Source organism: Sinocyclocheilus rhinocerous, unplaced genomic scaffold (assembly GCF_001515625.1).
Source record: "Sinocyclocheilus rhinocerous isolate Xijiao unplaced genomic scaffold, SAMN03320098_v1.1 scaffold834, whole genome shotgun sequence".
In the NCBI taxonomy this organism is placed as follows: Eukaryota; Metazoa; Chordata; class Actinopteri; order Cypriniformes; family Cyprinidae; genus Sinocyclocheilus; species Sinocyclocheilus rhinocerous.
Genome location: NW_015645089.1, coordinates 756,271 through 783,107, shown reverse-complemented (window position 1 = coordinate 783,107; position 26,837 = coordinate 756,271). Strand labels below are relative to the sequence as shown.

Genomic DNA, 26,837 nt, shown 5'->3' with positions numbered 1-26,837 from the left:
AATGGCTGGCGGACTTGACGGCGAGCTGGTTCTGGATCGGGGATGGACGTTCTCCAGACACTGGAGGATCCCTTCCCTCCAGCTCAGTCCAGTGGTGTCTGGGAGGTCCACGGGGCGATGGTAGTTGGCCACGATCCAGAACAGAGAGTTGAGCATTGCGCCGTCTAACGCCGTACTCGCGGCGATCCCAAAGAACTCCCTAGCATACTCCACAAATGGGAGATCCTGGTGAGCTAGGGCGGCAACTTCCATAGCCGCAGGGAGAAGCATTTTGGTTTTTGATCCGGTCTTCTGTCACAGATCAAGCTGGAGACAACAGGTAAGTGAATGAATAGCAGTTTTATTGATAGATATGGCTGAGGCAGATCGAATGGAGCAATGACTGGTGAGAATCCAACACAAATGACAGTTCAATGAATCTTAGCTGAGTATTGATGAATGGTTCTTTTGCAGGTTAACAGAGGGTTCGGGATCCAGGTGCGGAGGAGAGCAACATAGCAAGACCTTTGGGGATCTAGAAGCAAGTATAAACAGGTAAGTAACATACAGAGAGTCTGGTAAAGTTCAGTGTAGTGAATGGTAGACCGAATGGTGAGTGACTGGAAGGAGCTCCCTTATGAATGGTGCCTTGATGGCAGATGACAGTTGCGGGGAATCAGAACTCAGGTGATGGTGATCGTGAATGAGAACAGGTGTGAGCCGGGGAGGATTCTGGGACATGGAGTCCAGAGCTGGTGATTGTGGTGATTCGCTGACAGTAGGCTTCTTCCACTCAGGTATGTGATTTCCACCCGTAGCTTGCTGATGTCTTGAGATCGAGAACGCTGACTTGGGAATTCAGTATTGCGGTCTATATCTACAGTGATGCCATGCCTTGTTGCTGGTGATGTAGCCGTGGTTCTCGGCATAATAACACAGAGGAACACTTAATGGCTAAGAAAGAGAATAAAAACAATTATGTTACAGCAAATGAGGCAAAAGTACAAATTTGCTATTCACTTTCCGTATACAGACATCCAACCAAACTGTCTATCTGAAAATTACAGGGTTGAATATTGAATATCATCTCTCTCTGACCTCACAGATGCAGCCGCGGGCTTCGCATTTGGCCTGATCTTCACTCCCTTCAGGATAGCAATCAATATTTGCAGAGATTTTGGCCTCCCAGTTGACTGTGTAGTCCTTCCCCAGTTCCAGCTCCAGATTTTTCAGATGTAGCACCTAGAAGACCAAAAATACTCAATGAAGTACCTAACAGCAGACCTAACAGATTTTCTTTACCTAACAGCAGTATGGCTCTTGTGATTGATGGACAGACATGAGTTGTTCAGAACACCTCCTTGAGTACTACATACAAAGTCGTGTAAATTGTGAACGTCAGAACGTTTTGATCTGATTCTCCATTTTGCGACTCCTTTAATATGGAAGGTGAATGGGGCCAAAGGTCTTTAAATGGAATATGTAAAATTTGGCCATGTCAAGACACAGTGTTCGTTAATTATGAACACATTTCTTTTGTATGTGTATTCTGGCCATGTCAAGGCATCAGTTTTCGGTACGTTTCTTTAGTATGTTTAAAGACGCAAAGTTTTACCATGTTAAGACAACAAATTTGAATGTGTCTCTCAATGCGGGCACATTCTCGCCATGTTTGAATGTGTAATACTTTTTTAAATTAGATTTACCTCAAGATTTATTCACAAATTAATTATTTATTTAGTTCATTGCAGCATTGCTTTACTGATATCTACTGTGCTAGAGTCAATTAATTAAAGGGGTCATATGATGCGATTTCAAGTTTTCCTTTCTCTTTGGAGTGTTACAAGCTGATTGTGCATAGATAAGATCCCTGAAGTTGCAAAGACTAAAGTCTCAAAACCAAAGAGATATTCTTTATCAAAGTTAAGACTCTGCCACGCCCCCCTAAAATGGCTCATTCTAACACGCCCCCACATATCTACCACACTATATGGAAATATTTGCATAATGCCACCCAAATGTTCAGCACGTCAGCTGTCTTAACCGCGGCTTGTGTACTGCATCATCACTGTGTCTGTCATGCGACTCTGTTGCCCTTTCGGGCTTGAACTGATGGTAAAACTAACGACATTATTAATATCTTGATATTTACTTTGAGAGCTGACGCTCGCGATTATGGTAAGGGGCGTTGCATTTCCGACGCGTGCTTGTGGTGTTTGGCCAATCACAATGCACTGGGTCAGTTGGCCAATCAGAGCAGACTGCGCTTGTCGGAAGGAGGGACTTTGTAGAAAACGAAGCGTTTGAGAGAGGCGGGGCATAGAGGACCTACAATAATGTACAGTATTTGAAAAATAATGTGTTTTTTGAACATTAAAGCATGTCAACATATTCTGTTACACCAAATACACAAACTAATGATCTTTAAAAAGAGCATCATATTACCCCTTTAATGCTACAATGTAAATTAAGACTTTTCTACCTGAGAAAGAATGTTGAACTAAACAAATAAAAAGGACATGACAAATCATGACACAAGACTGGTATCACACACAACATACCAGTGCATTATATAACGTTCAAATATAACGTCTGATGTTTGCAGACATGCATGCATGCATACCAGTGTACCATTAATACATCCTTCATAAATAAACATGACATCTGATGTTTGTATACAAATATACCAACGTATCACTGCATTGCATATGCAAATTTAGTTTCAAATACAGAAATTTCAGTGGCTGGTGTGCATGTTGTCATATTAACACGGACAAACAGCACATGTTGACACAGTCAAATTTCACATTACATTTAAAGACTTTTGGTCCCATCTGCCTTCCATACTTTAATATCACACAAAAGACAGCAGGTATATTCACATCAGAATCCTAGCCAGCAACGATGATGTACCATAAATTATGGTCAAATTTCACGTGTTCCGTTTAAACACTTTTGGCCCCATCTGTCTTCCATATCACACAAAAGACAGCAGGTGTATTCTCTTCAGAATCCTAGCCAGAGCCGATGATGCTTCTAGTTAAAGTATGTGGATGACAAAATTGACAGACACTGTTGCGTTTGCGTTAGCTGGCGGACGTGCCATAAATTACAGCAGCTGACATTAATGTGTCACGCGTAGTTTAAGACCAAAGTCTGCACGTCCTCGTGTTGTCATTCCAAGACCTTGAGCTCTGAGAAAGTGATGCCCTTCATAGTAGGCTAATGCGTGTGTGCTTTTGAGAGCCCTGACAAATTCAATCTCTGGTCCGTGAGCATCCCTGAACACTCACTTGGAATGACAGGGCCTTTCCTGGTACCCTAGGGAATCCTGCTCCGTATTAAACAGAAGTCAGGCTTCATTTTGTGGACATGGTTTATTGGACTGGTTCACAGTCCTAATTACGTTACGTTGGCTGTGATTTTTTTTTATTTATTATTTTTCACTTCGTTTAGAGATGTTCTCCGAATGTCAAATTAGCTAATACATTTCTGAGAATTCTGTAAAGCCCTTTGAAGGACGACTATTTTCAGATGGCTTTTTTGTTGAGAAAACCTTGGCTTTAATGAAAATATTAGATTGAGGATTCTGTCAATTTATCTGCCTGTTGGCTTTCATTTTTTACTTCAGATGCAGTGCATCATGTATGTTTGCATACTGCTGTATTATTTAGTACTGTAATGCAAAAACGTTGTCATTACGGTGTACATTTTTAATATATATATATTATTACAATGGAAAAACAATACAAACGTTACTTTCATTACAAAAGTGCACAACTGAAAGGATGCAAATGCAAATGTAAGCATACTTCATGGTGGTTTTTGTTGCAGATTTGTATGCAAACTATAATGTTTCTATATTTTGTTTTCTTTTGATGTTGAGGTGAGCTGAATGTCACAGTGTTTACCGCTTTTGATTATTGCTTTAAATGGCTGTATACCAGAGTTATTATAGTTACTCAAACTAAAACTAAAACCATAAAAAAAAATATTACTAGAAATAAAATAAATGTTATCAAAGTAAAATAAAAACTTATTTCAGCTAGTTTCCAAGACAACATTTCTTATTTTCATTTACTTTAACTTGATTTACTAAAATAACTAAAACTGAAAAAAAAAATAGTAAAAACTATATAGACATATTTAAAAACAACAAAAACTAATAATAATTAAAAAACTACTAAAACTTTAAATAAAATTAGCACAAAAGCAGAAACTATATAAATAAAATCTTATTCAAAATATAAAAAAAACTATAATACACTGCAAAAATGATTCATTGAATTTACTAATTTTATTTATTTATTTTTTTTAAGGTAAGTGGTTGCAATCAATTTATTTTAGCTACATTTAAATAAACTAATTTAGTTGACTAACTTTCAACATTTTTTAATTTAAATGCTAAAATATATATATTTTTTTAAATTTAAATTTAAAAAATGTAAAAGCTAAAATAAATTGTTTGCAACCACTTACCTTAAAAAAAAAATAGTATCACTTTTTTTTCAGTGTAGTATCTCAGTGATACTAAAATAACACTAACTACTTTATCATTTATGTCCATTATACCCTGTTCTTGAATAAACTATTTTAATCAAAATAAGTCACACATATTGTTTCATATTGACTTTGGTGGTGAACAGAAAACTCTAATATTAAAACTATGATTACCTGCTTGTAAATATCGTATTGAATCTGGGAGTCAGACAGAGAGATCACAGTGTTGCCATCTGAAACGGCCACAAGAGCAGGAGCTGCAGTCACTCCCAACACTGTGATGTTCTCAAACTTCAAGTTATTTGGATCCTGGTATCCATTGTGGGCAACTTGCATTGACAAAACACCCTGATCCAGCCAAAAACAAAAATAAATAAAATGATCAAAAAGATTTTTGTAATAGATGCCATTTAAAAATGACTTAAATGTGCTTTGGACATACAATGCAATCTAAATGTGACATTAGGATGACGTGCATTAGCCACTGAAAACTGGTAATGAATGCAATCACTGGATGCAACAGTATCTAAGAAACAGACAGAAGGAAAATTTATGAGAGACCAAGCAACCTAAATGTGAGTCGCACAAGGCTTATTTGTTTTTCCAAGAAACATTTGGATAAATCTAATAATTTAGCCTCAAAAAGACTATTATACAAGGCAACAACAAGAATGAACCTGTGACCAATTTGAAAGAGTTTCAAGCCAGTGTTGCTTTTTCACTACATCTCACGTTCGTTCCTCAAGTTCATGTGTTTTTATACCTTGCAAACTCAAACATTTATTTATTTATTTTTGCACTGTTAATTTACTGAACATTTTGATGTTGCAAATTCTGCTAATTTAAAATTAAAGGTCTTGGACGCATCCAAGCAAAATGTTTGCTCCATGAATTTATATATATCATAAGGTTTAATAATAACTGTTCTTGCAAATTAAAAAATATAACTTAAAAAAAAATAAAAAATTAACAAAAAAAATTTAAAATTAAAAAATTAACTTTTAATGAAATATAAATACAACATAAATATATAAAAGGAAATTTAAGTAGAAAACTGAACTTCTGACTCAACCGGTCTTTTAGAAAAAAAAAAATTATTGTTATTGAGTCCTGTATAAAGTAGATTTTTGTTTCTGACAGTGAACTGAAGAAGCAAAAAAAACAACTTTTAATTAATAGCAAGCCCCTCCAAAATACCTCGAGAGTCTCCGTCATCCCAAAATAGCTCGCCTGACGCAGTCTTGTTGTCATCGAGTGCGACGATCAGTCCCATGGGATGACGCCAGCTGAGGGAACACACAACTTTCATCACACAAACGTACAACTTTTTACCAGAAACTGAAGAACAGATAGAAAATGGATCCTTTGAAGTTCAGATGTGATTCTTGTTTGTGAATAATATGTCACAGACACCGTACAGCACAGCCGGATGAATTTGAAATAACTTGTACTTCACCTTGTATTTGTGATGCATTCGAATATCGCCCCTACTTTGAATGCTAGCGCACCCTAAAAGATACTTTAAGAGATACAGTACATTTCCATTTCTGCTGCTGAAGGTGTCATATAGTCAGAGGGAAATAAAAGCACTATAAAATAAATTGCTATTGAACACAAAGAGAAATTCGAAGAATTTCCCAAACGTTAAATAGAAACTCAGGCCTCATGCAGACGAACAGGAATGAGCTGAATGAAAACACAGAACTACCACTGACAGGAATAATAAACAAGCAATAAATGTCTGAAACATAGATGCAGGTGCACAAAAAACACAACACCATAAATATTTTTCCGTTCTCAGTATTATACACTAAATTTGCAATATTAAATATTATTGTGATGCGTTGAACCAAGTACTGAATGGCTGTCGTATTCATATACTATGGTAATTCAAAGAATACCACAGTATTTGTCCAAAATACTATAATGCAATCTCTAAAAATTAGCAGATAGTTTTTTGGGGGGCATTAGATGTGTTTAATGGCGGTATTTTCATGGATAGGCTTTAGTGACCGAGCAGTAGTTTAATATGAGCTTTTTAGTCATTTAAGGCTATATGTCCCCCCCCCCATCATTATCTTTATGTAGTGGTGACATCTGGTCTCTGTACGGGCAGAATACCTCTGCCTCTCAGGTGTAAACCAATTGTATCTTCTGGCAGGTACATGTTAATTGTTGCTTTGCGGTCTGTAATATTTACCCCCTGTAAAACAAACCAAAAATCACATTGTAAATAGATTGCATAATACATTATTGTTTAAAAATCAACATGATTAAAAAAAATACTTTTATTCAGCAAGGATGCATGTATTTGATCAAAAGTGAGAGCAAAATGATTTTTAATGTTACAAACGATTTTATTTTTGAAACAAATACTGTTCTTTTGAACTTTCTATTCATCAAAGAATCCTTAAAAATGCAACAGGTTTAAAAAAATTAAATAAAAATAAGAAGAAATAATAAGAAGAAATATTTCAAATAAAATTATTTCTGAAGGATCACGTTACACTGAAGACTGACCATTGAAAATTCAGCTTCACTGGAATAAATTACATTTTAAAATATTAAACCAGAAATCTGTTATTTTAAATTGTAACAATTTCACAATATTAGTTTTTACTGTATTTTGCGATCAAATAAATACAGTCTTGGTGAGCAGAAGAAACTTCTTTGAAAAACATTAAAACATCTCACCAACCCCAAACTTTTAAACGGTAGAATATATTTTGCAAATAATTTTTAAATATTGTAATCATTATTGTGTTTTCCTGTAGCTTATTTGGGGGAGCATGACAGTAACAACAAAATGCATAAATGTAAATTAATTTGAATACAAATTATATATAAAAAAGATAAATTATGATATTTTATCATTTAAAAAAATTATGGTAATCATAGTCTCAAAAATGTGTTAATTTAGAATTTGATCAAGAACCCTTTAATAATTTTTGTATTGATTCAAATATATATATATATATATATATATAAATATAAAGTATTGATATAAATATATTTGTATTTAAAAACTTGGATTGCTGGATTTAGGAACTGAGTCATAGTTACTACCAAACTGAGTTACTACAACAAAATGTTGATAACTTGGTATTCACCACCATTTTTATAAAAAATAATAAAATTACATAAAGTGACAAAGATATTCTGAAAGCTTCTCACACTGTTTGACAGAGATCCCATATTAATTTACAGTAATAACATGAAGTAGTCATTATAATATTTCAGTAGAAACTGAGCTTAACATAGACTTACTTTCAGTGTGTTTTTCACCTCACACACTGCATGCATTACCCATCTCTAGCTCGAGACCCCTCACCCTTCTCTCTGGCTGTGTGACTAGGTCAATGCCGAGACGACGAGACAGACATCGAGTCTCCGCTCTATCCATAAGTAATTTCAGATCCAATCAGGTCCTCCGTGTCGCTCCTCTCCATCAAACTCTCTCTGGCTCTGCCAGGGTCACTCAAGCCCTGCTTTGCCAATCACAGCTTCTGTAATCGACCCGTTCTGAGACACGCAACACACAGACGCAAGGGACCGATCCTATCAGTGATCTGATCGTTGCTAGTTAATCTGGCTCTTAGAGCACTAACCAGACTCTAGAGACTCACTGCCTCAGACTCACAATAGGAACAAGTCAATGATTTCAAGCAGATTTTAAAGGAATAATTCTCCCAAAAATTAACATTCACATTAACATGCCAGACGATGGTCTTGCCGTCTCAGAGCTGTACCAGATGGCGTCTGGGATATAGGCCTCCACAAATTCAACACCCTAAAACAGCAATAAACACAGGAAAATCAGCTGAACATAAAGATAGACATTATTTTGATGGTTTAATCATTTGCATTATTCATTAAACAAATGGGCAGACCATCACCAGTGGTGATTTTTCTGAGAGGTTTGGTCTTCCTGTCATGGGTTTTCAAGCTTCAGAAAGAGAAAATATGAGCGAGATATCGGCGAGTAAGAAGTTGACAGAAAGCGAAGCAGCAAACGAACCAAAAAGAAAAGATGATTCATCCCTGTGCCTGAGGGAAAACCCACTGTACACTTCAGATGGTGGCACTCAAATATGATATTCATATCAAGCTGAAAGCTCTGTGCACTGAAGACTCAACCATGAGTGACTTAAGATAACAATAGTGTGTGTTTAAAAAAAAAAATGCATAGGTAGACTTTTTGAAGCGGTTGTAAATACAAACATATAACAAATATAATCAATGGTTAATAAATATATTACTTAGTAAAAGGTACATGGGATTGTTATATTTGATAAGGATCACACCGACACAGGGAGTTGCATCAACTTATCACATCTTTTTTTACTTACTTCGCCTCCACGTCTCCAGACCCAAGTAAACGAACACATACATTGGTAAGGCATAACAGAATGCTTTCAGCACAAACACTAACTCAATGCATTATCAAACAACACTTGTGAGAGAACACAACAGGGATGTTTCTTGTGCTCGTTTTAACTTAATCCTAGGGATAACAGGGAAAACAAATAAAATAAAATAAAATAAAATAAACAAGCAAGTAAACAGATACTCTACTTTTCAAACGTTTGGGGTTGATTATGATGTTTTTGAAAGAAGTCACATGCTCAAAAGTACATTAAAACAGTAATATTGTATACTCAATATACAACATACAACTCGATAATAAGAGTTATTAAATAACTATTTTCTATTTGAATATATTTTAAAATGTAATTTATTTCAAAGCTGAATTTTCAGCATCATTACTACAGTCTTTAGTCACATGATCCTTCAGAAAGCATTCTAATACGCTCATTTGCTGCTCAAAAATTTGCTTCTTATTATTATCAGTTGCTGAAAACATTTGTGCTACCTAATATTTTGCAGAAAACATAGATGAATAGTAAGTTCAAAAGAACAATATTTATACCTGTATGAACAATCATTATTTTGTAAATAAATGCATTTACTGTCACTTTTGATTAATTGAATGCATCTTTTTATGCATTTATTATTATTATTATTATTATTATTATTATTACTATTAATATTATTATTATTAAATCATACCGACCCCAAAAGTTTGCACGACAATGTATACAAAAATACACATATAAGTCTTATATTTTTAGAATTAGTAAAACTTGCCTGATCTTCTTAAACATATAAAGCTTGTTCTGTCATTCTCAAAGCAACAGACTTGTCAGTCTTTCTTTGTCCCTGGCCATATAGACAACAATATAACTTTTTTGAGTTTTTTTTTTTTTTTGGAGTTGAAAGTAGTCCTGACCTTCACACAGCGGTGGTTTCTCCCTCTTTGAGGCTCACCAACATACTCGACTCTTTAATTGAGAGCACGAAGATGAGTGAGAACATTTGAGCACTTAAAAAAGATGGCTAAGACGACAAAAAAAATCTGAAGGTGGGAATAGATTTCCCTAGTCAAAACCCATGTTGAGAAGATCAAAGTTCAACTGATCTGCAAGTTAGATGTCGGGTGTCATTAAATTAATGCTTGCGAGATGAAAAACAACAGCAGTTTTTTCTTCCCTGCAACTTGTTATAGCACCTTACAACTTTTTTTGTACAACATGGTCCAGTAATTATCATAATCTTTTATGCAACTGATGCATATGGATTTTGCCGCTGATTAAAGTGTTTACATCACATACGCTCTCTGAAGATTTGAGTAACCCAAGCGCAGGCGTCTTTTGACGTATGTGCATCAAACTTTCTCAAAACGGGCCTTTTGCCGTGATCTCGTGAGGAGCTCTTTGAACATGAAGAGTCTGTTTCAGTCATATTCTTGATAAAATGCATGAAGCCACATTAGACTCTTCAAACAATTCATCACCCATTTTCACATGGCCGCAATTTATATTCAGTTCTAATTTCTTCATAATGAGGTCGACGATCTCATTAGAAAGAGAGAAAAGGAGGCGATGGAAATGAAAAGAGTGAGAAAAAGTCCCGACTTCCTCACATTTGTCCCAGAGGAGGTCATCCACATGGGCCACATGTTTGTGCACTGCCCAGGTTTCATTGTCAGAATAAAACCTGCAGAGAGGGGAAAAAAAATTATAAAGCAGTTCCTGACTTCTGAATTCTAAACATGCCAAAACAAGACAAAAACAATGCATCAAACAAACAAACAAAACAAAGTAAACAAACAAAACAACAACAACAAAAAATGCCAAGACAAGACAAAAACAATTAATCAAATAAACAAACAAAACAAAGCAAACAAAACAAAACAAAGCAAAAAAACAAAACATGCCAAACAAGACAAAAAACAATACATCAAATAAACAAACAAAACAAAACAACAAAAAAATGCCAAGACCAGACAAAAACAATCTAACAAAACAAAACACACAACATGACACAAACATGACAAAACAAGACAAAAAAAAGCTATAATTGGGGAAAAAAAAGGAAATAGAAACTAGTACAATTTTGTTGTTATTTAAAAACCATTTGAAAAGTTCAAACATTATTACTCAAGCCTTCAGTGTCACATGATCCTTCCAATATCATTCAAATATGCTGATTTGCTGCTTAAAACATTAATTATAATTATCATAATTAATAATTATAATTATATTTAAAAATTATCATTATTGTGTTAAAATCAGTTGTGCTGCTTCAGATTTTTATGGAAACTGTAATATTTTCTATAGGATTCTTTGCACGTGCGTACAAACTCACTCATGCATCACGGGATGCACTACGGTCTCTCCCTTAACATGGGCCTTGTAGAACAGAGTGTAGAGGTACGGCAAGAGCGTGTATCTGATGTTCAGGTAATGCCTGGAGGTGTTCACCACGAGAGAGTCAAAGCCGTATGCTGCAGGGTCCTGGTCCTGATAGAAAGTGACATAAAACCAGACAGGGAGAGAAAGCTGAAGAGCAAAGAGAGAAATGGATTTTACTGTGTGGATACTGATAATATGTTCATCATGGCGGAGAGCCATCGGTTGCGGAGACAGCCGTGGAATGATTACTCTCCGACTAAAAGGTCAAATCTTATTAATCTAATTTCACCAAGAATATAATTTTCCATTCATCCTCATTTGCCCTCTCAAACTTTCGCTCTGGAGGTCTGATTGCTTCTCTCACGCCAATCTCACAATAATGATTAGAGAAATAAATCTTCTACAAATAGCATTTAAAGAGAGAGGACACATTTGTAATTCAGAGCATTGCTGTTGCGCACAGATGTTTGAAGAGGAAGATGCTTTGTACACTTTAAGACTGAATGTTTCTGAGTATAAGGGCGATACGTACTGCATAACCTTGTGCTTTGTGGTTACAGCTGAAGGGGTAGAACGTGCCCATTTGCATCCAACACGTGCAAAGCTCCTCCGTCGAGTTGTCAAAGAAGCCACAGATGTCCGCACCGATCTGCAGAATAACATCATGAGATTCAGAAAAATCACTCCTTATTATCTCAACCATTTCCCCCCCAAAAAGCAAGGCACTTGATCAAATGGACACTACAGTATTTTATGTATGAAAAAGACAACAGTCTGAGAAACATCTCTCTAGAGTTTCAGAAGAGATCAAAAATGTCTCAGATTGTGCTCATATTTACCAAAATACCAAAGTCTGCATTCTGCAATTAAAAGCATAAAAGATGATGGCATTTTCTTCCATTTCTCATTTGTCTTTATTTTTGTATTTCATGAGAAATTTTAAGTGAAAAGACATCTTCTTAATATCTAAATGTTTCTACTAGGCAGCAATGATATTATATGGAGAGCAAATTGAGAGTTTTTCTGAAGTCTCCTAGTTCTCAGATGTTACTCCTCAGAAAAAGACTGAAATAAATAATTTCAAAAATGTATTTTAGTTGGTATCACGTTTCTTAATTATCTATTGCATGCACTAGGACATATAAATATTCGATGACATTGTCTTGCATTCAAATAACAATATATATTAGAAATTATTTGGAAAGATATTGCTAAATAATAATAATAATAATAATAATAATAATAATAATATATTTAGTTGTTTTTTAATCATATATTGCATGCACTAGGGAAAAAATAGATTCAACTTAATTAAATCTCCTTGCATTCAACTGACCACATTATTAAACATATAGCCTATATAATTATAATAATAATTCATTTTCAAATTCTTTTCTAGGCACTCAAAGCGCTTTACATTGCCAGGGGGTATCTCCTCATCCACCACCAGTGTGCAGCATCCACCTGGATGATATATATATGTTTAATAATGAGGTCAGTTGAATGCAAGGAAATTTAATTAAGTTGAATCTATTTTTTCCTAGTGCATGTTTCCCTAGAAACACAATATTAGATGCATCGGGAGTGTTGGCACCACAATAAAAGACACAACGCCGTTGGGTGGCCTAGGAATGCATAGAGATGACAAACACACAGGCAGGAGTTAAATGTGGGAGTTAAGCCGAACGAGAGAGGGGGCGTGGAGGAACGAGAGTGGAACAAATCAATGATGTAGAAATTACAAGATGAGTAAAACAGATTTCCTGCTGAAAATGGAAGGAGGGGATAAAAGAACAAGCATGATACAACTTAACTCTCTTCACCCCCCATTTAAGGAAAACATCCTGCCATATGACAAAACGTTAGTGAAACACTGAGTCACGGGTGACGCTGCTTGAGTCACCAATGCTGTGACTGACTCACACCTGTCGTGTGCGGTCCCACATTCATCAAATACAGTACATCAATTATATATTTCTTTTGTTGTTAACATGTTTCTTAATCATCTACTGCATGCACTAGGGAAGAAAACAATCATTACTTTTTTTTTTTTGCATTCAACCTCATTTATTTATTTTTCTTTGGAAATGAAAATAAAAAAATGCTGAATAACAATAATAATAATAATAATAATCTTGTTATTAGAATAATAATTATTATTGTTAAAATGATTATAAATTATGATTATAAAATTATACATTATCATTTATATACATACATATATCAACAACAATATTTAACTTTGACTTAAATGTGAAGTAAATGCTAAAAACAAAGGTATAGGTGTTTAAGAATGGATAATACAAAAACAAATTAAAACATTACATAACTCTGATATTCTCTAGTGCATCTGCATTCAATGCATTCATTTCAATATCATTCATATCTATACCACAGTCACACAATGGTGCTTGAAAACAAACGCATTTAAGCAATTCCCTATAATGCACAGATCATTTATTTGACTTCAGGTGTATAAAAATGAAGCTTACTCAAAGAAATGTGAATCATATTTCACAGTGCTTCAAAGTAAAAATATGCATCCTGGAGTACAAAAAAAAAAAAATGACCTCAACAATCCATGCATTATTAACCATGTTTTTTTCAACTTAAATCAAGTGCTTGGAAAATGAAGAAAATGAGTTTGTTATCCAGAGGCAACATGGTGCAATAGAGGGTTAAAGAGAATTTAATAAAAATGATTTAATATATGTAGAGATACACCAACATTCACAATATTCTACAGCCAACCAGACCACTATGAAATGATTCAAAAACATAATTCCAAAATCATCATGGTTATATGTCACAGCCATGAGCACATTAACATTTGACTATCCATCTGCAGTAATCCTTCTGGCAAGACTTGAAAGCAGCATCAGTCATTCATGTTCACAGAGCCGATCCTCCCTATACGCAAAATACGTAAGCTGCATAGGGCCCCCGAAACACCAGGGGGGTTCCCTTGCTCTCAAAGATTATTTAATTTTAGTTTAGTTTTTGAATTTGGTCAGCGTGAAAACATGAATGATCATTTCTTCAACATCATAACAAGATGATATTTTAAGCTCCTTATGTAGCCGAATTGGCGCTGGTTTGAACTGGCCGCCTCCAGTTTTCCCTTTGTTTTGCCTCTAGCTAGCGCTGTGACATCTATTGTCTTTTGTCACATGATCGCATAACTCGCATCCAATGTAACGTCAGATGCGGCGTTACAGTAGGTTAAATCATAACATGGAAATTTGATCGCGTGAATCGTGTCATCGCGACATAACTAATACTTACAATGTGTGTGTTTGGGAAAAAAAGGACGTAATCGTCCTCTGCTTTTTCTGGGGTGCATTTTACCCCAGACCGCCAAAGAGCAAAGAAGTAGGGGTGGGCGGATCGATCCTAATATCGATAGTATCGATACCAACGTTGGTATTGGTATCGGATCGATACTAGCCTGATAAGATCGTTACTTTACGTTAAGTTTCTCTCCTATTGACTTAATGCATTGCTTAATACATTTAACAAAGTGTAGACATGTCTGTCTTTTCACATCTCGTATTGCTGCTCCTCTCCTGCTATGCTGTGTTTTGTTGTCATGCCATCACGTGACTCAGCAGCTCCAAGCGGCAAGCGGATACTTTTGTCTACAGTGAGAAATGGAACGGTAGAACTCCGAGCTACAAAAGAAATGAAAAGGGGAGGAAGGAAATCCTTCACATAGTGCATATTGTATATAACTGTACACCGAATTTGTCCTTTTTATGCAGTATCACTGTAAGGTGTATACTGAGTTTGGCCTTTCAATATTAGGCTACTTTCTTAATGCATTAAGCCACTTTAAATGTTTTCATTATAACGGTTTTCTATGTAAAATGCTATAATCTAGCTGTAGATGCATTTGAGACTCACTTGGGGTAAATGGAGGATAGTTGAGTTTGTTATCAGTGCAGCCATTGATGCCTCCCTTCACAAAATTGGCCACCTCATTCATGTCCTTAGAAATAAAACAGCAATTAGTTCAGCGCTCCCTAATTCAGGCGGCTAATTGTCTCGAGATTAAAGCAAAACCCTTTAGGGAAGCTTTAAAGTCAACATGAAATGGAATTCACAACCATTTTACTTTCATAAAATGATGCACTTCTGAATCAGATTATTCTGCGAGACAAATCGTAGGGCTGGACATGATTTTATCAATCAGGAATTGATTGGATGGTGTAAAATGAGTTTCTTCTTTGATGGTAGTGCTTGATTGTAATATCTGAAACATACATATTCTGTAAAGCTGCTTTGAAACAATATGTACTGTGAAAGCGCTATACAAATGAACTTGAATATAATCAAATTGAATAGGAGATTGATGAATTACTACTGTAAGCAAGGTCGATTTTCATTTCAGGTTGACTTAAAAGCTTTTGCGGTTTATATTGTATTCTAGATCAGATGTTTATAGAGCTTTGCTGTGTTCAAATATCATGATTAATACATATTGATGCAGTGAGATAAATAGTATTGATTTGGAGACTAGGAAGTTGGAGATCGGAATCAGAACATTTTTCACAACCTTTTGTGACCTTTCCACCAAAACGTAAAATGATCAGGTTCAATATTTGCTCAAGGGTAATGATCTCTGCGGGTTACTTACAATCCAGAGAGCATCATGCTTGACTTCCTTGTGGAACCGGGAAATTTCATCAACCTACCAATCAATGCACGCCTGGTTAGTGTAGTCAGGAAACACAGTTTCCCCTGGCCAGACCTGCAACATGAGACGGGAGAACGACGCTTAATTGTCATGAAACATATGAACACAAAATTAAATAAATAAATAAGAGATTCACTCACTAAGATCACAATTGGTCATCGATGACATTTAGAGCTGCAAAAAACCCAGCCTGTCTACAAGTTTCCTTTTATTTATATCTTTAAGTTTTTAAGCCACTGGCATTTCTATTCCCTCCTGAGTTATTTTCTGTTTCTGATCTCACATGGCTCTGAGCTGCATGAAAGCGTGATATTAAACTCTAATGCGAAATCAATGCAAACACTGACCTGAAATAAAACCATAAAAAAGCAATTAACATCTGCCTGTGCCTAATCGGCTAAATAATCACAAGTGATATTACTGCCATGTGATATGTGCCTTATTGCCCTGAGGGGTGACTGATATATGATCTAACTCAAGGTTACAGATGGTAAATTAATGGTCTCTCTCATGGCAAATCACATGGCAACTCCTGATGTTCTTCATTCAGTCATTCACTTATGTCTCTTATCTTATTCTGCTTCATTCTAGTTTTTATACGATAAAATGCTAATTCCTACACTAAGTCAGTACAATATAACTGTCTCCCCAAACAGCACTGGCCAATTAATAACGTTTAATTGGTAAAAAAAGTGAGTGGGAATTGTATGAAATGTAATGATTCTGGGTCATTAAGTAGCACCAATTCTTCATTTCTAAATAACTAGTTATACTTATGTCTCTTCTGCTCACAAAGGCTGCATTTATTTGATCAAAAAATACAGTAAAAACTGTAATATTGTGAAATAGTATTACAATTTAAAATAACTTTTCTATTAAAATACATTTTAAAATGTGATTTATTCCTGTGATGCAAAGCTTACTTTTTAGCAAAACTATTCCTGTCTTCGGTGTTACATGATCCTCCAGAAATCACTGTAAAAAATGATTTTACTTTAAGTTTTCAGATTGTTTTAATTTGAACTCATCAAAAATAAATTAGTCATTTGTTCCAGATCAAACCCTCTTCACACTGTGTATTTCAACCAGCAAGGACAATGCAATGCAATACAGTATGCAGTGTCTACTGTGTCAGTGTACAAATTCAGATGTCTAACAAAAATGACTAAAAACCAAACGCATGTAAATCATATAGTTCAGCATTTTCTTTTAAGACAAATAACCAGTTCTCAATCCTAAACCCTAGTAACAATTAATCAATGTAATGCCAAGATCAGTAGTATCTTCGGAGGATCTTACCTCTCCCAGTAGAGGTGTTTGTCCATCTGGTTCAGTGACCCAAGCCTTAGCTGCATGTCCCCTCTCAAGTGCTTCATAGGGTCCGTTTATCCTTTGACCTGTGGATACGGCAGGATCCTACCAAGAAGAAAATGTTTTGAGGTGTTTGACTCCACAAAATCAAATTCAGCAAGGGGTGGAAATGTATGAGTCAAAACTCGTCCAAATCCCAGAACTAACTTGGCAACCTATAAAACTCTGGATCTCAGCATAAATGAAACTGCAATATCAATGGCTCACCAGTATGACGATGTATTTCTGCCCTTTATCTTGCACGTAGTCAGCAAACTAATGCAGCTCTGCAAATTTCTCCATATCATAGGTGAAGATCTTTTTGTTCTCCATGTAGTCAATATCAGTGTACTGGACATCCCGGAACACAAAATAATGCTGATTCAGCTTTCAGTCCTGGTAAAATCAATATGAAATCCAAGTTTCCTCTCATTGAATATCCTGTCTCACTTTAAAGTCTAATTATGGAAGTTACACTCTTAAAAATAAAGGTTATTTTTTGGCATTGATGGTTCCATGAAGAACCTTTAATATTCCATTGCACAAAAGTGTAAACATTTCTTAAAATGTTCTTTAGGCTAAGAAGGTAAGGTCTTTGAGGAACAAAAAATGGCTCTTCTGTGGCATTGCTATGAAAACCAACTTTTGGAATCTTTATTTTTAAGAGCGTAAACAGGTTGTTAACGTTCATGTTTCATTGTAGCATTGCAGCCTCGTCCTTTAGAATCAGCACCTTCAGCCCTCTGTAAATCATACTCTGTGTGAAAATAATTTAAAAGGTGTCGGAGTTTTACTGCCTCTAGTGTTAATTTTTTTGGAAACTGCAGTGATATGTACTTATTGGTACGTATTTCACGTCTTGCAAAAATGTGCCCACAGGTACGTATTTGCCATGAGACCAGGTTGGCCTTTACGATGGCTAATGCCTCTTTTGCATGCTGACATTGTAGATTCACTCTTGTCTGTTTTGATTTTTCTGGAAGGCTTGACTTTCATCAACCATCAGCAGATGGTGAGATTCTCCTGCCAGTAATTTTCTAATGCTAATCAGGCGGAGATGCAATATCCTGACATGCTAATCCCCTCTTTGTTCGAATTACATCAAACATTGAGCTTCAGTCCATCTTTCGGCAATTAGAGTCCCAACATAAGGTGCTAAACGCTTCTAACTGCATGTATAGGTGAAATGCACATATGTGGAGTCATTATTCACGAATCGGTAGGCTTTGTTCCGTGCTCTCGATTGTGGCTTTGAAGTACTGGGTGGAATCAAGTTTTGTAGAACAAAGCGAGGACCCTCCTTCTGTTCTTGGCACTTACATACGGAAGGCCGGCCTGTCGATTTCTCTCCACGACTTCCTTCACCTCCTCCAAGCTGCCGTAGTCCCAGCGAGAGAGCTGGAAGCCCAGAGACCAGTACGGAGGGATGAAAGGCCTGCCAATCAGCGGGAGACACATAAAGCAGTGTTAAACACGCTGAACATCACAGGACTCCCTCAGGCAAATCTGGAAGCCTCATCTGGGCCTATATGATTTTACTTCAACCTTCGGCAAGCGCTAATGCCAATTAGCATTGATGAAGTTTTGGTAAGAAGTTCATGGCGTGATCCTCATCACCCTGTCAGGGCTAATTTTTCAATAATGACCGGCTATCTGCTTATTATGGCTACTTACTAATAAATAAATAAATACATAAATGGAACTGTGTTATTTTAGTATCATTGATACATTATTTCTGTTTTTATTCATATTTTGAATAAGTTTTTATTATTATGTTTTCTATATTTATTTTTATTTAAATGAAAGTTTTAGTTATTTTGTTGGGGGTTTTGTCACATATTTGTTTTTTAAATATTAAAAAAAAAAAAATTCTACATACCGGTAGTTGGGTCTATATATTTGTTATTAATTTTAATTTTAATTTTAGTTTTAGTTATTTCACTTCTAGAAAGAAAGTGAGAAATTATGTATTGGCAACTAGCTGAAATAATTTAAAAAACTATTTTTTTATACTGTTTTATACTTTTTTATACTATTTCGGTTCACATTTAAATACCTTTTTTATTGGTTTTAATTTTAAGCTTAGTTTTCGTTAAGAATAATAACCTGAAATTGACAGCAAATATTGATGTGATTTGAACATTTTCTTTTAAATGAAATAGGATTTTGAATAGGACAATAGTCACTTATGCAGTTTGGTGAGAGTTGTGTAATAAATTATCATATAATATTTTATGATTTGAATTCATAATAGTTATAACTTATCATTTAAAATATTTGTAATAAATGAATTAATTTGTAATTAAAATATGTAGTGGTTATTTTACTAAAACATTTGAATGCAGAATGTCGCAAATGACCACAATCAAGCATTTCAGACTTTTTTTTTTTTTTCAGACTTTTTTTTTTTTTTTGGTCAATATACAAAAATATTTGACTGCAGAATACTATGACTGACCAATAAGAATATTTATATATACATAACATCTGTGAGAGAATAAACATCTGAAAAATTCATATTCACGCTATCAATTTGATATATGTATTTTTTAATACTTTATTAGATTTTTGCTTTAAATCTGTTTGGAAAGTGGAGAAATTAAGAATGAAATGGAAAGACCCTATTCGTTTTTTTTCCCACGTACAAGTTTCACTGTGTCCTAGCATGAGTACTGTCCATCATGCTGGATCTCTATCATGAAAAAAAATAAATAAATCAAAAGTGTTTACAACTTCTCCTACATGGTGTTTCTATTTCTATCTGTTTCTATGCTCACTTCCGTGAACTCATCCATCACTGTTTCCGGTGTTTCTCCAAACAGGATATAGAAATCCAGAACCCCACCGATAGTCCGGAAGGTTACGGCCGGAGCAGGCTGGACTGTCACCTCTGCACACAGCCATGAACAGACAGACGTAAACAACTTAAATTGCTCTAATTTGCTAACCTTTAACAAAAGCAGCCATTCCAAACCCACAAACACATCAAAACACACTATACACTCTGTGCACAGACATCACAAATCATGTTATTAAAGATTATTATGACTTCAGCCCACGGCAAAGCTCATGTTTGTGACCAGCAATGCAAAAAAAAGCTATAACAATAAAACTACTCAAGAGAGGGTCTGTTTACCCATAGCATTGCTGTTCATGAGGAAAACACCAAAGGATTGGCCGCTCGCATCTTCCAAACATATGGGGTAATGGCCGTACAGGTTGTGTGTGCCCTGCGGTGAGAAAATACATTAAGGTTTGTAATGGCAAATTTCAACCTTTTAATCAGTTTATCTGGACATTTATGTTTCATGATCTTGATATAGAAATGCCAAGATAATACTGCACAGAAAGTGACCTCACAGACTATACAAAAAAAAAAAGAGCTGCATGTGATATGTTTATAATAGAATATGGCAAATTCAACCTGATTGCATTGGGTTATAAAAAACTAAAGTAATTTATACAAGTCAGATCAGTTAGAACATAGAATAAAATAAAATAAAATAAAATAAAATAAAATAAAATAAAATAAAATAAATAAATAAATAAATAAATACAATCTATAATTAGGGCTATTGAGCTCTAAAACGACAAAAAAAAAAAAAAATAATAAAAACAATCGCCATAAAAGTATTATAAAAAGTTCCATACTATATGACTCATGCACTATTTCAAGTCGTCTGACATAAATCAATAATTTTAAGTAGTTATTCACTGTAAATCTTTATATTGACCCTAGACCTCCTCAGAAAAGTAGTAATGTTGTTCTAAATTATTCGTTCGTGAATCAGACTGATCCTGTGCTTGACTCAATGATCCACTCACTGACTCAATGATCCATTAGCATCAGTTCTCAGAGAATAATGATTTTAATGTCAGTCGAATGTCTTTTCAAGATTTGGAATTTGGTGCATGAGTTTTATGAACTACATTTATGATGCTTTTGCATCCTTTTTTAAGCTTGACATCCTAAGTTCTTCAGAGTGGCCAGGATATTCTTCAAAAACTTGCCTAAAAACTTGTATTTTTACTGAAGAGTCATAGTGAAAATCGAAATGTTATGACTCACTCCATTGGGAAAAGCATCTCTTGTGAAGATAGGCCAGGTCCTCCAGTTGGTGTCATGGCGGAAGTTCTGATGGACATGCTCTCGAAGGCCATAAATATTGTGAGAGGGGAGTTTAGCTGAGAGCTGAAGATACTGATCAGCAAAAACCAGCGGCCCAACGGTTGTGTCAAACCTGACAGAGCAAGAGAGGAAGAGATGGTGTAAAGAATAAGTTTTCGCACAGTTCAGTTTGTGGGTGAATGTCATGAAACCTGTCAAGAACATGTTCACTGACTAAAAAATTCAGCCTTCAACAATGTCTTCAAATACAGAGGGGTCCAAAATCATTAAAAATGTACACCCAAACCACATGAAAACACCAGAATACATGACACACACTGATAGATGGGTCATCTAAAGATCATCTTCTGTAACCACGAAAACAACTTCCTATTTACAACAACCTAAACTTATAGCTGTGAATCATTCTGTTGCATGTGCATCTTCTTATCTATAATTCTACTAGGAATTTTAAAAATAACATCACTACAGACTACTTCAGTCTGTGTGCATTGAATTTATTTAATACACGAGTTTCACAATTTGAGTTGAATTACTGAAATAAATGAACTTTTCCACGACATTCTAATTTATTGAGATGCACCTGTATTACACAGATCCAATCCTTCTGATATATCAGTCCATGCTGAAACCTCTTTATGAATCATGTATTCCTATGATTTAAAACATAATTATTAGCCTTTTAAGACAGGCTTTTTATCAGACAAAAGATTACCGATCATTGATTTTTTTTCGCAACACACATACAGATGGAAAATGAGAAGGAAATTACTTTAAAAAACAGAAACAAAAACAGTTTTCATAAAAATGCTCCTTTTCTGTACTTTATGTGGCAAATCGCTGTATTCTTTGGAAATAAGATCTATTTCTCATTGGGCAATCCAGCGGTTGAAAGCTGTTTTAATAAGAACAACATTTCACGTGGAATCAGCGTCTAATTCGGATCATTATTTTCATCTTTGATGTACGTATAAGCTCTGTTTCACACATCTTGCATCTGCAGTGTTTGAGCATTGTAACAGCCGTCATAGAGTTAGTGCTTCAGTGTAAAACAGAACTGCTTTATAATAAAAAATCAGGTATTACTATATTGAGCATTTCCTTTGATAATGGCCATTATTCAAAGGTTAACAGTTTGTTAATTACTTTTAAACTTTTTTGTATATTACCATTCTTGAATGGTAATTCATTTATTTAAATGTCATAAACGTTTACATATGTCTCTGTTAAAACAATGGGTAAGTAGTAACCATTACGTAGTAAATACTCTAAAAAGTAAATCAGAGGACCTGTTGAATGTTTGAACGTTGCATTTTAAATGTTTAAATTTAAACTTTCAAGTTGCAAGTTCTGTTGACATAATATTGTTGATCATTACATTAACTTTTTTTAAATTAAGTTGTAGTGACTATGACATTGTCTGTTATGAGTCTGTTGTTGAAGGGTAGGTAATATTGTGCTGAATAGTAAGGTAAACGCATGCTAAATAAGTTACATTTAGGATGTGCTAGGCTAGCTATTGATATTAAACAGGTAAGACTAATTATTTCCAGGGCCACAACTCAATTAGTTGGAACAAATAATTTTTTTAGCAATTAACTTAAAAATGTGTTACAAATTAAGTTCCTTTAACTGCATGTAGATTGTTGGTTGAAAATAATTTCATTATAAAAAGATGCAAACTGTAACTGAGACAAAAGCTTATTTTTTTTTAGAGTGTATATACGTCCAATATGTAGTGTCGCTCTGATTTCTTTAATATTTCTTTAAAAAGGTCACTGAAATAAATTGCTTTGGTGACAGATGCAACACTCAAATTCAGAATCGGGACTTACTCATAACCTTCCTGCTATTTTTCAACAGTACACAAAAACACACAGATGACGGCAGACAATAACAAAGCCGAAACAAAGCCGACGAAGACCGGCTGCGTTACATAAAGCTTGTTTGCATTGCTTCAGGCTTCTTTCAGACCTCACCATTCTATTCATGCCTCTAATTTCTTTCTTTTTGGTGTTGTGATTGCTCTTCATTTAGTCAAAGGAACACTCGTGCTGCATTGTTAGCAATGCACCAAGCTCACAAAGAGTCAACATATGATCTGTGCTTGAAAAGGAAGAGAAAAGACGAGAAGCTCCCCACTCACAGGAGTTTTTCAGGAGATGTTGTTCTCCAAACTTTCAGCACAAAGGGTTTCTGGATCAGCTCCAATCTATATTTTAGGGGTGCGCTGGGAGTGTCGGAAAGCGACTGCACATGCTCGTGAGGAACCTCGAACCTGGCTTGATTTGCATCAGTGATCTGGTAGACACAGAGAACATTGCACAGCATTATAGACGGGTTTGCACGATGCTTCGGCTATTTGTGTCAGTTTGTAAACAGATCTTAAATCGAAGACGGTTTTCTGTCTGCATTTCAGCGGAGAAGGTCAACTCTTTAATATCAGCTCCAAATAGAGATGGAGCATCCATTCTTGTCAGCTTGGCCTCAATATCTGCAGCAAAGCAACATTTTCCATGAGGTCTTTGTGAAATGCTTGCTCTACCTGCTACATGGTCAATTGCAAACTTTTCAAAGTACAATGGAAAGCAGACTTGAACATTTTCTAAAGGAAATGGCTTGAGTCCCTCATTTAATGTCTATGGGATTTAGTAAGTCTGATTGCTTAGAAAGGTAAGAGCAAACTTCTCCTCGACAATCCAAATGATTATATCATTTATGTTCATCGCACAAACATTTACAAGTTGCATAAAGAGTGTATTGCAGTCCCCAACCCTTATTAAAAGCAGCTAACAAGAAGCCGTGAAATATTTCTTTGAAAACAGTTTATCATTTTTTCGTCATTACAAAACCAAGGTCAGTAGAGTTTGTTTCATACAATTTCGTCATATAATAGCATCATGAAAACAGACCGTTCCCCTGATATAACCTCGCTCAAGGGTACAATAATGATATCTCGTGGCGAAACACCACTCCCAACTTTAAAATAATCTATGAATAACTGGCTCATGACAAAAGAGGTAATACAAAGACTTACCTAAAAGCCAATGATACGTATCATAATGTTTTATTACGGCATCATCAGCTTGCTTTCGCTGACCACACTGTAGCCATGGTTTTTGGAAAAGAAGCACCAGGGGACGTTAGTCTCACTCAAGGGGCTCCAACAGCAACCCCTTTCCAAACATTTTTGCTGTAAGGACACATATGAAGATTTAGCAAAGCATGCTGGGAGTTTGTATGGAATGTGGGCCATATCCACTGCAGTTTACCTGGGAAGCGCTGCCATCTGAGAAAAAGTCCACTCTCTCTCCCTCTGGAATGTTGGGGCATTCTGGGATGATGTCTGGATCTGATCCGGAATCTGAAGTTGGGGACAAATTGACAAATATAGCAAATTACCATTTTGATATACTTTAGTATATTTTTATTTAAGCAATTCCAAACCAATACAATAAAGTTTGTGGTCAATGAGATTTTTAAATGTTTAAATGTTCAACTCTTATGCTCACCAAAGCTGCATTTACTTGATCAAAAAAACAGTAATATTCTGAAACAGTATTAGAATTAAATTAAATTCAATTAAATTCAAGTTTATTTGTACAGCGCTTTTCAAGATACAAATCATTGCAAAGCAACTTTACAGCAAATTAAGTTTCTACAATATTTAGTGGTAGCTCATCAGTGGTGACTGTCAGTCAATGTACATATGGCAGAAATGTACAGAAAAATAAATTAAAGACGTAATCAAACAGACGATGAACACTATTAACAGCAATTATTATATGATGCAATCAAACTTATAGCAAAATTTGGTAGTTCTGTTGTTTCAGGGTTGGCATCATCTGAGGTCCTCTGCAGTTTATTATATTGTTTATTTATTATATTATATTTAAAAAATGTTTTTTCAATTTTCAAATATACTTTGTATATATATATATATATTTTTTGCAAAGCTTAATATTAATCAGCCATTATTCCAGTCTTCAGTGTCACATGATCCTTCAGAAACATTCCAATACTGATTTGCTGCTTAAGAAACATTTCTTATTATTATCAATGTTGAAAACAGTTGTGCTGCTTCATATTTTTGTGAATTTTTTTTCTGGATTACTTTATGAATCGATAGGTCAAAAGAACAGAATTTATTTGACAATATATAATTGTTTGCAACAATGTAAATCTTTAGTGTCACTTTTGATCAAGTGCATCCTTGCTAAATTAAAGAATTAACTTCTTAATATATATCAAAAACTATAATGCACTTGTGACCAGACATCAGACCAGACATTAGCAACTACATGTGATTTATTTAACAGTAATGTCTTTTAACACATTACTTAACCCTTAACTGTTGTACAATCACTAGTAATCAAACACTGGCTTATTGCCATACAACATAAACATACAAGGCCAGAATTCTTCAAACTTACATATTACATAGACAGACGCTATTCTGTAATCATTGACCAAAATCGTATATCAAACACTACCACATTTCTCCTAAAAACATGCTACATATGATGTTTTCCAGAAATCTGTTTGTTTGTTTTGTAACCTGATCTCCATCAGTACCCTGGCACCCCTAAAACAAGGTAATCTGAGAGCATACAGACTCGCCTCACCCAAACCAGCTGTCCCAGGCTCAATTTGTTCCCTTTCAATAAAAAATAGTTGACCAACATCAGGGCGGTAAATTGAAATTGAGAGTGACAGCTGTCATAATAAGGCAGTCTGTGCGTGCTTGAGCTCTCGTCCCCGTGCGAGCCGTTCACCAGTGCCTCTGCACTCTGGCTCTGCTTTTGGTTTTCTCACTGCTGGGTGTCCTTGATAACAATCAGGATGGACATATTCTTTATACTTTAGAGCAACATCAAAGACTCACATTTCTCGCTGTCCTTGATGAGCCGGCTGCTGTTTTTGTCATTAATAAACTGCTCCTGAAGAGCTGCAGTCCCAGACGAGACAGTATGTTTGCCCTCGGTCCACACTTTTATGTATATAAAAAAGTATACAGTATATAAAAAAGTGTGTCATATATAATTAGTAAGGTAATATATTTTGTGTCTAATATCTTGGTTAAACATGAGAAAGGTCATTCCTACTATACTGCATATGATATTGGATACATTATTAAATTTTCTTGTGTCACAATATCACAATTAATTGAACATAAGGTGAATATAGCATGTATGCATGTATGTACTGTATGTAAAGAACTTTGTTGAACTGGTATTCTATTATAGAACTGTGTTAAACATTAGACAGGTCATTCCTAGTATACTGGATAAATTATTAAAGGCAGAGTAAGTGATTTCTGGTAGCCAATGTTGATATTTGAAATCACCAAAACAAACACGCCCCTACCCCAAAAGGGTCTTGCCCCTATTTTGATAGCTCCGCCCCACATATACGTACGCAACCCAGG

The 26,837-nt window shown here is 35.2% G+C and overlaps 1 pseudogene; it reads right to left on the bottom strand.

Annotated features, from left to right (window-relative positions):
• The window catches only part of LOC107705758 (maltase-glucoamylase, intestinal-like), a 66,860-nt pseudogene extending 42,849 nt beyond the window's left edge, over positions 1 to 24,011 (bottom strand).
• Positions 24,012 to 26,837: the final 2,826 nt, after the last annotated feature.